This window comes from Nipponia nippon, unplaced genomic scaffold (assembly GCF_047370975.1).
Source record: "Nipponia nippon isolate SJK-2023a ecotype South Korea unplaced genomic scaffold, ASM4737097v1 scaffold_17, whole genome shotgun sequence".
In the NCBI taxonomy this organism is placed as follows: Eukaryota; Metazoa; Chordata; class Aves; order Pelecaniformes; family Threskiornithidae; genus Nipponia; species Nipponia nippon.
Window position 1 is genome coordinate 1,648,860 of NW_028262333.1, and position 13,286 is coordinate 1,662,145.

Consider the following 13,286-nt stretch of genomic DNA (forward strand, 5'->3'; position numbering starts at 1 on the left):
TTTTCGTGGCTGTGGTCAGATATCCAGCAGTGATGAGCCATTTTCCTAAGTTTGCTTTATTTGTCATGTTGAGCCGGCAGTGTTCAGTGCCGCGATTGAGCGAGCAGCCGAGCTGGCAGCGGAAGCGTCCAGACAGCCCATGAACAGCAGCTTGATGCATGTGCAGGTACGGTATGTATTTATATCTGAATGCATAGTCTGTGTGGGTGCACATGTGTTCCTGGGAAAGTTTTTGAGTGAGTGGCTAATGCATCTCAATTACAGCCCAGTCTGGGGCAGCAGCCTTGCTAAGGCATTGAAAAGCTGTAAAGAATCCACTGAAGTTAAAAACACCATTTGGTTTCCTTCGCCGGAGGGACACTCATCAGTATCTCTTTCTGTTAATATCGGAGGGTTAAAGCCTTGGCAATGTTCTCAGCCGCCAGATGCAGGCAGAGTTCAGATGCAGGCAGAGATTTTTTGTGAAAGGCAGTTTCATTGCTGTTGGGTTAAAGCTCCAATTTTGCCTGATGCTGCAAGTTTCTTAAAAGCAGCGAAAAAGAGATTGATGTACAGGCTGCTGGCTTTTTCCCATTGTATGTGTCCTGTAAATGACCTGGCCTCTTGTTTTATCCACATCAAGATGAATTTCCTTACAATTCACTCCCCGCTTGGGATCATGTGAAACCTTGGGTTCCCCGAAGTGAGAGACGGGTGCTTTGGTGCTGACGCTGCACCTCTGGCTGGCGCACAGCGCTCGCGAGCAGCGGTGATCGCGGTGTCGGAGGCACTGAGGAACAGGGAGAAGAGACGTTCCTAAGTCAGTCCTCACCAGTTCATGCGTGGTGCAGGAGGAGGGCTGCTAACTCAGGCTTTTTCCTGCTTCAGACTGAGAAGCAACCTTAGCAGTGCTGAAGCCCATTTCTTTCTCTAACATATCTCTAGTAATAAATCCCATTTTCTTTCTCTGTCTGACAAAGGACACTCCCTCCCAGAGCCAGTAATAGAGCAGATTTCTTCAGAGACCCGCTGTGCTGCTCAACCCTGCCTCTTAAATATTTAAGCCACTTACCCAAGGTTACGCAGCAACTCTTTGGCTTCGCGCTAAGTGACTGAAATGCCCCTGATTGCGTTGTGGTTGTATTCCCATCTCTGGCGAGGAATTTCCTCTGGAGCTTCTCAGTTCATTAGCGCGCTGCTGTCTGACACCACCGGCCTCCGCCAGCTGCCTCCAGCCCGTGCCGCGCCGCGCAGACGGGGACACCTGGTCACCACAAACCCCCTGCTCCGCGGGGGCTTCGCAGCCCAACCGCGGACATCTGCTCTGAGCTGAGAGTTGGCACGAGGAGGGTTTTGGCCTTGGAAGGAATATATTTACTTCGTACCGCTTTTCCATAAAGAAGCTTCGGATGGAGAAGCCCAACAATCTATTTAGTCTAGTAACAGCAGAGCATGCCAATGCTTCTGGAAGAGCCCCCCACCAGCACAGCTGGTTACTTGTATAATACTTTCCTATAGGAGGGAAAAAAGATACTTTATTCCTCCCTCCTGTTCATCCTTGCCCCATAGCACTAGGGTGCTGTGATTTTGTCTGGCTTGGCAACGTATCTCGCAGGCTGGGGTGGGGTGGAGGGAAAGAACAAAACCTTCTGGTTCCGAAGAAAGATATTTTCCTGCAGTTGCGGATAAAGCTCTCTCTTCGGGATAATTTTATTTCTTCTCAACAGGATCTGCTGCAAAAACGTCTCAACATTACTGCCTTTTGCCAGTCATGGCTAAACTCAATTGTATAATGCTGCGGGCTTTGGTTTTACAGAATGACTTTTAGCCAACAAGTTCTGATAGCAGAGCAAAGGTTGACTTGTTGGGATCAAGTGTGAGGATGAAAAGCATATGTTTACCCTTTTCATACAGAAAAACGTAGCTGTGGCTGTTGTGTGAATGAACCTGATGATAGGAACATGCTGGTGTTAGGATGCTGGAGCCAAGTGGTGCGTATGGGATGCCTCATCGGACTGGGCAGGACCAGACCACAGGTACTCCATGGAGTTGGAGCCTCTGTCCTCTGTCGTGAGTCCAGAGCAAATCTCCCAGGATTTATGAAGTCCCAGTCCCATGTTATCTTCCGTACCCCAAAGGAGCCACCGATCACTGAGGGAGCTGCTGGCTTGTGCCGTGGCAGAGCAAAGGAGACGCCGAGGAAGGTGTCTGAACTGGGGAGAGGGACTGGAGAACAGATGATCCCTGAACGGGGGAACATAGGGCCAGAGGGGTGCCCTGGGGAGAGACCCTCAGGAGAGGGAGCTTGGAGCCCCAAAAGGACACAGCCTTTGGGAGTGGGCAGGAAAGCCAGAGAGGACAGGCAGCATCTGGCTGATCTGCATGGCAACGCGTTCTTATGATAGCTGGGGAGGGGAAGAGAGGGCATTTTTTTTAATTAACCTTTTGCAAAGTGTTTGTGTGACAAACTTCAGTTATCCCATATGCCTGAGAAGGAGAACTGTCATCTCGGGGAGTTCACAAGGCTGGTGTCCTGGGAAGGGGCACGCGTCGGCCCTGGAGACAGGCACAAAGGCAGGGTATGGGTGTGCTGCCAGGACGCGTGTGTGTCCTGAGGACAGGGTGCTGGCCAGAGCCCGTGGGGTGCCTCAAGGCCGACTGTGTTTGGACTCCCTCAATTCAGAAAGCTCAGAGCACACACGCCTGGCTTGGAAACCTGACCCTGTGTGCTGGTGAGTGTCCAAGAGAGGCTGTGACCCACCTAAGGCTCCGACACCTCATTTAAACCCACTAGATGCAGCGTGAGGGGTTTATCCTCTGCAGATGAGCGCGGTCGTGAGGGCAGGAGCAGCTTTGCCCCAGGCAGGGCTTTGCCGCCTCCAGGGGCTGGCGTGGGGCGCAGGGGGACACGGCTGGCGTTTAGGGGATGGGGCCAGGCAGGGCAACCCGGGGCTGGGCTGGCCCCCGGGGAGCGTGCAGCGCCTGCCCGTGTTCGGTTTGGCTCACAGAGCTGACGTCTCCTGGTTTATATGACATTCTGCATTATGTGATAATTGCAAAAATATGAAAATAGGACTCAAAGTACTACCAAGCAGGCAGCACGAAGCTTCTGTGTGTTTTCTGCTTCCCCTCAGAGTATAACTCCCCCTTTAGAAAAGAGCCTCCTGCTTAGGGTAACTTTCTTATTACTTCGTAGGGGTTCTTCCTTGTAGGGCCCCTAAAGCAGGGTTAACTGGCAATGGGTGGCACAGTTCCCTTAGTACACAGTGATCCAGCTCTACATGCAAACGGGCACGGGGCTGTTGCTGTTGCTTCTTATTTTCTGCCAAGTGCCAAAGGGGGGTTGATGTGAGCCAGTGTAAACGCTTGGTCCGTCTTGGAATGGGTGTTATGAGCTAAACCGTGGTTTGCCATTTGTTCTTCCCTGTTATCTATACAATGCCAGGTCCCCTCTGAGCCACCTCCTTGGGGAAATTGTTAATTTTCTCTTACTGGGTGGCATCAGTTTGTTTTTCAGCACGGGTTTCCTCTCTTTTACTGGCAACTTCCAAAGCCAGCATGGAGTGGGAGAGGAGGCTCGGGAATCCAGTTGGGATGTGCTGCGTGGCAGGGTTAATGTTTTTGTGGTCCCAGCAGGCAGTGGGACGTGCTGGTCTGTCTCGCCAAGGCAGAGCGGAACCGGCAGCGGACTGCGGTGCTCCGACATACCCCAGCGCCCTGTGGGCTCCCCCTGTGCCACTTGCATGCTTTCGGTGTCAGGATGAGACCTATGAGGATGTTGGGATCTTGCTCCACAGATTTTGCACAGCAGATTTATCAAAGCTTAGGCATGAGACTTGCACTTTCCTTTCTTCTAACTACTTTTTGATCTGGGGGTAAGAAGAACACGGGGGGAAGATGAGTCTGCTCCAAGACTTGTGAAGATTTGGGCCACCAGCATTAATTCTTACTGATGTAATATAGCGACTCTAAAATTTGTAGAAGGATTGGCAACCATGAGGTCAGGGCTGCGGCACGGAATAGTCTGGTTTGCGTGGGAAGCACAAACGACAGGTTTTAACACAGCTGAAGGAAAGGCAAATATCTGCAAATGTGCTGTCCTGTCCCGAAAGGAGTGCTGTGCTTGGCAAAGAGGGTGAATGTTGTAGATGTATCTTTGTGTATGACCCTTAGGCACATAACAGGTGAGGGTCAGTCATTTGTGCTTATTTCAAGGGACATCTAAATGGACGCTCCTGGACTAGCCTGAGGGGATTATCAGAGGAAAAAAGAAGTGTATATGAGCCAGAGAAGTTCTGGGAAGCCATCCAAACAGGTAAGAAAAAGGATCAAATGAAACTCATCAAGTGGCTGTTTCTGACCTCAACTGCTTCATCTTGCAGGTATGCAAACTTCCAGTTATGGGAGAGATACGGCAGTAGTTTTAAGCTCTTCTTTTATTTTCCCATCAATTTCTGTGCTGGCCTATCAGCCCCTATGTCAACATCACCACTTCTAACCTTTCTCTTTAAATTTGCCCTCGCAGTCATAGGCTACTTCCAGGCTAAGGAAAGGGGTGAGGAGCATCCCCTAGCAGCACCAAGCTAATAGAATATATTGGTGCTCATACTGTGGGTTATTTAATGAGGAACATGGTCTGATTATCTGGTTTCTTGAGGAGTATTGACCTGTACAACAGCTAGGAGAGTTTTCATTTAGTATCTGTTCCTCTGTGTCAAAAAATACAGGTTTTGGCTGTGAGCTCTCACTTAATCTCCTGTTTTCTTCTGGATAAATTCAGGATAGTCCTTAGGGAGCTGAAAGTGAGCTGCAGAGCTGTAACAGAAGAAGGGGCTGACATTCCTTGATCTTGAAGGCAGTAGCCCTGTCTGGGTGGGAATGGCTGGGGTTGTGGCATAGGACTGAGCACTGCTGGGCTCCTTTAGGGCGAGAAGGGATCCCTTGTATCGGAAAGGGAGAAGGGGAAGCTGGAGGGAGGCGAGTCTGGTTACTGCTAACGGAGTCCCCTCTTGCTGCAGTCAGAGGATCTCCTTACAGAGAAAACATCCCTGGCTGTGCTGGGGGTGGTGTTGCAGACGCGGGGCACCCCTCCTTTCTGGGCTGGGTCCAATTTCTGTTGGCACAAATTCTTGGTTGTCCCAGATAAACCTTTGTCGTGAATTGTGCTGGCACTGAGCAGAGCCTCAGGACACAGTGAGCTGGGAGCTGAAAGGGCTCCGGAGCCTGAGTGCCTGCCTGCAAGATGGGGTTTTGCCTCCCTGCCAGCAGATCCTGTAACAGAGCAAGGAAGCGCTTGGTTTTACGCTGCTTTTGGATGGGATGGACAGCCATGCTGTGTAGCTGTATAGCTCTGAAAGGGAGAACCATAGGGCAGCATCCAGCTCCTGGGTTGCTCCAACCATTTCAGACCAGCGTGTTTGTGAGAGATGGCCTGGGCAGAAGAGCTCTCCCAGGGACCATGAGACAGCATGGCCAACTGTGCCCCATCCTCATGCCCATCCCATCACTCCTGTCCCAGTTCCTTGATTCTGGACAGAAACACGGCTGTTGCATTAAGGAGATTCAAGGATTACATTTTAAGTGTTTAGACTGAAAAATGCATAACTAACTATGTCTTAACGCCAGCCTGCGATACACCCTGTGCAGCGACGGTGCAGCGTTGAGCAATGGAGGGGAGGAGGAGCAGGAGGTCTGAAGGGGGCACAAGCCTTCGCATGGGTTTGTGGCCATTCGGAGCAGCTGAGCAGCACTCATCTCTGCCGCCTGAGAACCAAGTGCTAACCTGTTTCTTTCTAAGACTGACCAAAAAAACCTCCTTATGTTTTTATTCAAGAACAGCGGAGGTGAGGAGAGGAGGAGGGCAGATATCCACGGCTGCTGCTGTTCAGGCTCTTGTGCCTTTGGGATCTCCTCCTGCTGTTTGCTTCGCTCGTCAGCAGTTTCCACGCTCCGTGAACTCTTTCTTCCACGTGGAACATGCTGCATCCATCCTAGGTCCTGAATCCCATCCTGAAGGCAAACAGCTTTTCCATGGGCAGCGCTGCCTAAAGAGGTTTTGGGTGGAAGGAGTGGTCCTTGAGTGTCATAATTCAGTTTCTCCTAAAAACTGGAAAAAATTTGCCCTTTATTCTGAATCTCACTTTGTATTGTTAGGTTTCTGTTCAACACAGGCACTGTGTGCCTTTGCAGCATTGAGGGGAGGATTCCAGGTATAGACTTGTTTGGCTCAGTAAATATACTCCCTGATTTTTTTAGCATTCCTAAAATACAGGCAATACGTCACTGTCAGGAGACAGCGATTCTCTTTAGTTCCGTGAGCAGACTCTGATTACCTGAAAGGGTTTTTTTTGGAAGAAATTATTTGAGGGGAGGAGAAGCAGCATTATGAAGGCATTAAAGCAGGTATGATCTTCCTACGCACTTATGTAGGAAGATAATATGTCATATGTGTGAAAACAAATGAGAAGTTAACAAGAGGAGGGTATAACGACTCAAGAGAAGTTTTGGTTGTTAGACAACCAGAAGTCCCAGGACCTCCAAAATATTCTAGAGCATAATATTTTTCCCTGTTCTTTCAAAAAATAAGCAAGGCCTCCTTTTTAACATCCAATCCAGAGGTAATCCAGTGCTGTCTTGCGATTTGAAACGGCAGCTTATACGTTATCTCGTCTTACATCGTTGTCTGTTGCGCAATTTTCAATGAAATTTAGGGAAAGGAAATAAAATGCTGAGATTTTTCTTTTAAAGAAATATTATTCTTGGCAGTGTACATAGTCTTTGCACTTTCTGATTTGCTGCCACCCTCGAGACATGTGAGGTCCAAGAAATATGGTATCAGGGCTTTGTGATGGGTAAAAGGTGTCGTTATCTTATTCCTAAGGAAAGGACAGTCTTGAGACACCTGTCCAGACCTACTAGGATGAAAAAGTGTATTAATAAAATGTACTTAGGCACTTGCACACCATCCCTTTAAAGGGATGTAACAACGCCAATGTGGCAGCGTGCAGGGAAGGGATGGGATACTTTTTTTTCCAGAGTGATGATAACTTTTGTTAAAAAAAAAAAAAAAAGAGTGCCGTCCCGGAGGTGGTGGATCCGCGATAAGGACCCGTGGGCAGTGAAGCTGCTGAAAGTGATAGTTCCCAGCGGTGCCAGGCCTGACAGCGAGCAGGGGTCGAGGCACGTCTCCACTTGCTTCTGGGTGAAACCCTTCAGCAGGGGCCGACGAGGTCCCGCTTCCAGAGACAGCTGAGCGTGGTCGCTAAGGCTGCCAGCAGATGCGGGGCTGCAGACAGCAGCTCAGCCAGCAGGTTTCTAAGCCGTTGCTGGAGCTGCTGACTCCAAGCGCAGGGGGTGATGTGGCAGCACAAGATACTCGCTTTGTGGTGTTACAAGTCAAGTTATGTTTATCCTCTTGGAAAAATTCCCAGCCCACCAGGAGTAATTTCTGACTAAGAGGCACCCCTTAATCTGTCTTAATCCCCTCTATAATTTTACACTTATTTAGCCTCATCCAAATAAAAACCTTCAGTTGCTTAAGTAACGATTGATGAGGCTTCCCATCTCTGCTGGGAAATAAATATTATAATCTCCCTTTCTAAACAAGCAAACTGTCCCTTGGCGAGACAAATAACTTCCCAAGTGAGGGAGTACCAGGTCTTATAACAGATGCACCGCCGGTGCCCCAACCCAGGTACCATCACTTCGCCTCCGTGAAACCCCGGTGAGGACGGACACCAGCACTTCCCCGCCGAGCTCGTGCCAGTGGGCTGGTTGCAGTGCAGGGAGCGTGTCTGGGCCAACTGTGGAAGGGGATGAACCAGCCCTGATCCCCGATGGCGTAAATGTGAGCAGTTCTTGCGCATTCCTGGTGGTGTGTTGGGAAATGCTTATAAAAACGGAATACTCCAGAGATGCCACTGAGTACGGACTGTAATATCTGCAGAATCTGGCATTGTCAGCAAGCTATAAAACATCCATGCTAGTTTGCTAGCAGCTGCTCCCAATTTAAAATTTGCCAAAGGTACACAAACAAACATCGGGGCCGATTGCATGGCACCTTGCACTGCCGCTCGCTCGCGCTGTGTTTGTTCAAAGCAGACGGCGGGATGGCAAAGCTGTGAGGCCTCTGCCCAAACAGAAAGACTCTGCTCCGGGACTTTTCCAAGCATTTCTCTTTTTCATCATCAGATAATCACGATGTAACCACTTTCCCTTGGCACTGGAAAAGCACAGCATGTATTCTTCATCTGATGCTCTGCAGTGCTCCTGAAATGAGGGATGTGCCGTGCTTTTGTGGGACTAGACTGTATTATCCAGAACTGGGCTGAGCTTGCATGGACGTCCAGAGGAGCTGGGCCTGTTTTTCACCCGCTGTGAAAAATATCAAGAGAAGTTGCAAGAGAAGTCCCTGTGATTGTGTTTCCTGAACGCTACAGAGCTGCAGCCTTGGAAGGAACGGAGCGAAGCCAGCTGTGCTCTGCAGGCGCCCACCAAGAATAGCTGAGCGCTAGATGGGAGCAGCAGCATCTGTGTGGAGTACAGGGGCCGTTGCAGATAGTCATCAGAAGATTTGCTGTTCCCAAATCCTAGACGTGATGATGTTAAAGATAGCTGAGCTTTTAGGTATGCCCTCTGGGGAGGGCTCCCTGCTGCGCACTTGCATATTTTTTGCCTTGATTACACAGCAGAACAAATGGTTGGGCAGGCAAGGGAAGGGTTTGGAGGCTATCACATAGGCAACACCTGAACCAAATGCTCCCTCCTACTTTTATCGCCTGAATCCTAGGGTGATAAAGCAGCTTGTGTACAGCTGAGGGAGGAATTCAGCCTTGTACAAAAATCTTTTCTGGTGTGGTGGCTTCCTTGCTGCAGTGCAGAAAGGCTGGCAGACGAAATGGGTGTTAAATCGATGGCTGTGGCTGACAAACTCGTGCTCTGCCCTGCTGGCCTGAGCATGGTCTCTGGCCGTTCCCCCCCACCCAGGGAAAAGATGGCAGGATTTACCTGAGGGATTTCCAGGCTGGTGGAGGAGGGTGGAGCTCAGGGTCCCTGCGGGCAGCACGGCGCTGCTGGGGAGCTGCTGGGTCTCGCTCTCCTTGCAGGGGGTCACCCCGCTGGTTGGCAGCTCAAGGGGACGATGGGATCCTCCACCAGGCACGGTGCTCCCGGGGTCCCGGTTGCATTGCCCCTCTCCCCTCGGAAGCCCACCAAGCTCTGCTGTTACTGGTGAGCAGCAATGGGGTGGCAGCAGCACTGGCACGTGCCGGGCTGGGAGCAGGAGCTGCATGCTGGGTTTTATGGTTCACAGGAGTAGGATGGTGTGGCACAGGTGAGGCAGAGCTCCCTTCGTCTTCTCCCTGCTTCAGACATGAATCTGCTCATGCGCTTTGCCAAGCTGCTGTCCCTCTTTGACTGATAAAGATGGCATCTCACTGGAGCACTGTTTCACTGGCTTTTTTTTTTTTAAATTGGGAAAACGGCTCTTTGACAAAAAAAATAAAGGAAATTTTTGAAGACTTTTTTTCACCTTCCCAAATGTCGTTCCTTTTTATAAAAGTTCCCCAATTTTGATGAAAGATACAAACACAACTGGGAAATATTTGTTTCTTTGGGAACTTTTCATGGAGAATAAAAAAAATTGTTTTGTTGTTTTTGGTTTTAGCAGCTTCAGAAAAGAAGGCAAATCATGGGATTTGAGTTGGGAGGTGAGTTTTCTTCATGTTTTCATTCTAAAACGTTAGACCTAATTTTGTTTGCCATCTGTATGAGAGATGCAGAAGAGATGGGCAAACAGCACAATAACTAAATTTCCAGCCAGTACTAAACTGGGTGAGGCACTGCAAAAGGTGGTGAGGAGGGAGATGTGGTAGGATAAGACTTAACAAAACCAAACCGCATGAGCAGGAAATGTAAAATGGATTTAAAAAAATGGAAATACTGTAAAAAAAAAAAATTAAAAAATAGGGAAAGAATCATCCTAACTTCAAAACTCACGGCTCTGGTAGTCAGGACTACTTAGAAAGCATGAAGAGGACTAGGAGTGACGGTGTGAACTTGCTCTGAAGCTTTTTGCCTGAAGACACAGGCATGAAATCTTGCACAGAAGAAAACGAGCTGTGGGCTGCACTTGCAGGTGACACGAAAGACGTGGCTGTGCAGCTCTGTCCGTGAACCTCCGCTAGGAATGCGGCTTCTTTCTAAGCTGCTGCATTCAACATGTGCAGCAGTGTGTTGGTCACGGTCTGGACACAGCCCTTGGCTGAAAAATTTGAAAGGAAAGTAGTTAAAGTGGAAGAGGCCGCTTCATATGAATGTCTGGAAGACCGAAATCTAATACTGGCCTAATCTCTCGCATCCCCGTCGCAATGTCTGGGCTGGCTCTGGCTGCCGTGCGCCGTGCTGGACAGCCATCTAGAGGTATGGCTGTGCTGGGAAGGGGGAAGCGTTTGGGGTTGCTCAGGCGTGGGGCAGGATGGGGCGAGGGCAGGAAGGGACCTCGGGAGCATCGGGATACGTTGCTGAGCGGGGAACCTGCTAGTGGCACAGGAGCGTCCGCTGCCGGCCATGAAACTCAACAAAAGTGTCAGCACAGGGAAGACCAGAACCGGTCTGAGGCATGGACTGGGGCTCTTCAGAGTTATAGGGCCAAGAACTGGCCTGAGCAAGGGATAAAAGTGGTTACTGGGTAGAGCTGGTGTTGCTTTTAGGATGTGTCTTTTGCTTAGGCAAATGCCAAGTGTGGTGAGTTAGACCTCATAGAAGACTATGGCTGGGCTAATAATGATATGTGTAAAAGCTAAGGCCAAAATTTCAGGTCTTGGAAAAAGGTAGGAAACCATACGTGGGACATTTTACAAAATTTAATAGTTGGCAGAAATGCTTTCAAGAAAAGAAAACTTACTCTGGATGGTGAATCCTGGTCCTCACCTGGTCTCCACCAGGCTTTGGCTCTTCTTCCTTGACGGGAACTTCACTGATTCATCCCAGAGTCTGGCCCTGATGCTAGAGCCTGGCTTTTCCCCTTTGCTCTTTGCAAAGCAAAGACGTTTGGGAAGCGTAAGAGTAGTGCAAACCCTGGGAATTATTGTCATCCACCTGAAGGACCAAATCAGCACTGATGCTGACGAGTCCAGTCAGACGGAGGGGCTCCTAGTACCACTTGTTGCAGAGCTTGCAAACAGTCGGGGATTGGAGCCACCTCAGTCCCAGGACTGTCCTGACATTGGTGTAGTCCCAAGAGTGCCCCGGGGCTGCTGCTAGTTCTTCCAATTGCCAGGGGACTCGAGGGAGTGATCTGGCAGCGGAGAAATGCCGAGGGGCAGGTATGCCGAGCCACAGTAACATGGGTCAGTAGATTTTTTTCCTTTTTTCCTTTTTTAATCAAGTCATTTGGGGAATTTTTTCCTTCAAAAAAGATCTTTGAGATATTATATATTTTTCAGCATTCATAATTTTTTTACTTTGTTTAAATATGCTTTAGCTGTAAGTATAAAAAAAAGATAACTCGGGAATGGCCTGGGGTCAGGAGTAATTATGGGTCCCATTACTGAGCTGAGCGTTTCGCCTTTGCAGTGATATAAAGTTTCCTGGAGATAGCTGGCTTATGAGTCAAGGCCGAACATCATCTGCAGATCATCAAACCTGTCAGCTCAGTGCCGCTTTGTGCAGAAGGAACTGGTGGCTGGCTGGGAGGTGTTAACAGATGAGTGAAAGATGGTTGTCCCAGCCTGCTCAGAGGGGGGACTTCAGAGGGCAGTGACTTCTCAGGCAGATGACACAGCCAAACATGCACGCAACGTGCACCGCCAGATAGGGCTTTAGTCACATTTCAACCCCACGGAGATGAGGTGTGCGTCGGTGCTGTTCTTTATGCAGCTGCAAAAAATTTCCATGTAACGAGCTGAGGCAGAGAAGCGAGCTGCAGGCTGGGGAGGCTCTGCGAGCTGGCGCGCCAGCGCACCTGCAGCAAAGACCCGGCTGGTCAATTAGTTACTCGCGTTAATGAAGTAGGTTCAGGATTCAGAGGCCGTGTCATGGACCTCAAATGAACCTCCGCCATCGGCTGCCTGAAGTCATCCACCAGCTTCCAGATACCCCCTCTCGTGCAGAACGTGGTCCACGTCAGGGTCTGGGGATCAGCTGGTTGGCACTGCTGTGGGTCTTCAGAAAATACAGCAAAGCTGATATAACTCCCCAAAGAGGGGCACTATTGTGGAAGTTCTCTCCTGGCTTGGAGAGAAACTGTTTCTCCTTCTCTTTGCAATACTCTCAGCATGAAGGTTATGAGATAAAGCACTCGTAGGCTTGCCCCCAAGCACGCCGCGTTGGAGCTAGTACAGGAATGACATTTCGGGGGCGTTATGTTAGTCTCTCCACTCTTCAGAAGGGGCTGGCTGTTTAATCCCTGACTCTCAGTGATTTATAGAGGGTTAGTTAATGTCCGTTAAAGTCAACGGGAGCCTTTTGATGTCAGTAGACTTCAGTTAGGCCCAGAGTCTGCCCATTCTTGTAGCATCTGGGTACGTGGCAAGCGAAAAGCACGGATGATAAAGCGGGCAGTGAAAGTCAGGGAGGGCTGAAAGAAAAAAAGCCTTCACTTGAACAAAAGCCTGGCTCAAAGGTACAATGTTTCTCAGAGCTCTGAAATGCACAAACTGTTGCTTTCCTTTTTGGCTTTTCAATGTTCTGTTTTGTTTTTAAGGGGCAGTCTGTTCGCGCTGCTGTTAGTACTTTTAAGTACTGCAGCCCCCCTTGGCCGGGGCTGTTGCAGAAATGACTTCATTAGCATTTATTTAGATGTCTGCCTTAGGAAGCAGCCTTGATTGATGTGCTCATTGTCTGGACTTCCCAAATGACTCTGCGGCTGCACTTATCTCCATTATGCCATTCAGTTTTGAGCAACTGTGATGTTTTTGGGGGTGTGTTGGGGCTGGATTTAATCTTCAGAACATTCTTCAAACCTTAATTCTTACAAAGCCAGTTTGGGGGGAAGGCTGTTGCTGCTTTCCTGTTCTATCAGTTGGGGTAATGGATGCAGAGGGGTTAAAAGTGTTACCCCCAAGTCAAGCGTAGCATCCCAGCTGGAGCTGGACTCGGGACAGAGGAGATCCTGACTCCATCCTCAGTGTCGAGGCTGTGCTTTTCTTTGGTATGCTTCTCGCCTAATGAAGCGCGGTTTCTAGGTGCCATGTGGACAAACGAGCCAGTTCAAACAATTACTAGCTAACCTTCTCACCCACACTACTGCAAAGGCCAAAAAATTACTTTTCCGTCAGCAACATGTGAATGTTTGCGTTATCTACAGC